At 45.9% G+C, this 1,699-nt stretch overlaps 1 protein-coding gene across 1 annotated transcript in view; it reads right to left on the bottom strand.

The window, feature by feature from the left end:
- FKTN (fukutin) overlaps window positions 1-474 on the bottom strand; it is a 40,956-nt gene extending 40,482 nt beyond the window's left edge. The window contains exon 1 of the mRNA XM_008589486.1: window positions 277-474. The gene's annotated coding sequence lies outside the window, so the exon portion shown is untranslated. The remainder of the gene's footprint in view (window positions 1-276) is intronic.
- Window positions 475-1,699: the final 1,225 nt, after the last annotated feature.

Raw genomic sequence — 1,699 nt, 5'->3', positions numbered from 1 at the left:
CTCCCGCCACATTCCTGCCTACCCTTCCCCGTGAGCTCATTCCTCCAGCCACGACCCAAATATGCATTCAGTGCCGCCCAAACCTGGCAGTTCCTTCCATGCTTCTGTGCCCACGCATTCTTTGGTCCCACAATCTGAAACGCTCTCCCCACAGATTCCCCTCGCAAATTCCAAGACGGCTCACGACCCCGCTCCAACGTCGCTTCCCCAACCCGGCTCCGACAAGCGTCTCGATCGCCCTCCAAACCTGAACCTGTCCCAGGTTGAGGGTTTTACCTGCTGACACGCTCAGAAGCAGAGAAGGACTGGCCGAGTGGACGTCTACCACGACACGCTCGTGGCCTGACTCAGGAGCACCCCGTCCGGAGCGCGCCCAGCCTGTGACAGGCCTCAGCCGCCTCTCCGCCGAGGGGAGGGCACGTGCCCAGAATACTGAGAGATGCCCGGCGAGGGCACCCGAGCCACAAGCGATACCTCTCCCAAGGCGCTTGCCCATCCCCAGCGACTGAACCGACTCCCCCACATCTTACCTCACTCAACAGGAGCGGCGGCAAGCAGCTTTACGGCACTCACAGCAACCGCTGCAAAAGGTGCCGTCAAGTGCAGAGCCGCGGAGTNTCCTCCGGGTTCCTGTCTGCTCAAGGTTTACTGAGCCCTGACGATTTCCTTGCTTTCAGAATCTAGCCGCTTAGGCAAAGCTCTTTCATCTCTTGCGTAGGTAACAAGTACAGCAGCGCACCAAGGAGACTTGAGGTCGGTTTTAGGAAAACCTCTGAGAGGGGACGATGAACTGAAGAGGCACCAGCTGAGCTATGTTTCCCAAAGCGTGAGTCCTCCAGATAAAATACAGAATGCCAGTAAAATGTGAACTTCAAATAAACAAAAAGTTTTTAGTGCGTGTGCTGTGCAGAGAGGGATTCAGAATAGCTCCCTGAATTCTAGTTTGAGTAACATTAGATGATATGGGGGATAGAGTGGAAAATACCAACTGCGTTTGGTATTGCTCATGAGGTTGAGATGCCTGCATGGTATACAAGATCCAAGCGGACTGTTATCCTCCAGCTTAGGGCTGGAAATGTACACACATACAATTCCAGACCTGGCTTTTAAACTTTGTAACAGTGTAATCCAAAGGATTATTGTTAAGGATCATCTTAATTTTGCTAAGATGTTAATGGAATGTGGCTCTGGTAAAAAAAAAAAAAAAAAAGTCATTATTGATGCATATTACAGTACTTATAGGTGAAATTAAAAAACTTAAAAAAAGATGGCACAAACATGGTAAAATGTTATCTGACACATCTAGGTGATGAACATAAAGTGTTCATGTGATGAACATAAAGTGTTCATTGTAATATCTCTCTACATTTCTGTATGTTTGGAAATGTTAATTAAAAGTAACATGAAGAGAGAAAACCTTATCACCAGGTTCTTAGACATGAAACTTTTTGAGTGCATAACATATCTTATTATGCATAAGCCTAAAAAAAAGCAGTTAAAGCAGAGGATTTACCCTGGTCATCTTCTGATTTGAGCTACTTTCTTATTAAGTATGAAAACTGGAGTTTCTTACTTTTTCTTACAGAAACCACAGATATAATGCATCATGTAGAATTTCTAGATTGTTTCTGTAAAGTGGATCAGGAATTTAAAGATACAAGTGAAAGGAATCTGAATTCAGAGTCTTGGATTTTTTTTT

The sequence above is a fragment of the Galeopterus variegatus genome, unplaced genomic scaffold (genome assembly GCF_000696425.1).
Source record: "Galeopterus variegatus unplaced genomic scaffold, G_variegatus-3.0.2 Scaffold5468, whole genome shotgun sequence".
Taxonomy (NCBI): Eukaryota; Metazoa; Chordata; class Mammalia; order Dermoptera; family Cynocephalidae; genus Galeopterus; species Galeopterus variegatus.
The sequence above is the reverse complement of the archived record's forward strand: the minus strand, read 5'-3'. Positions and strand labels throughout refer to the sequence as shown.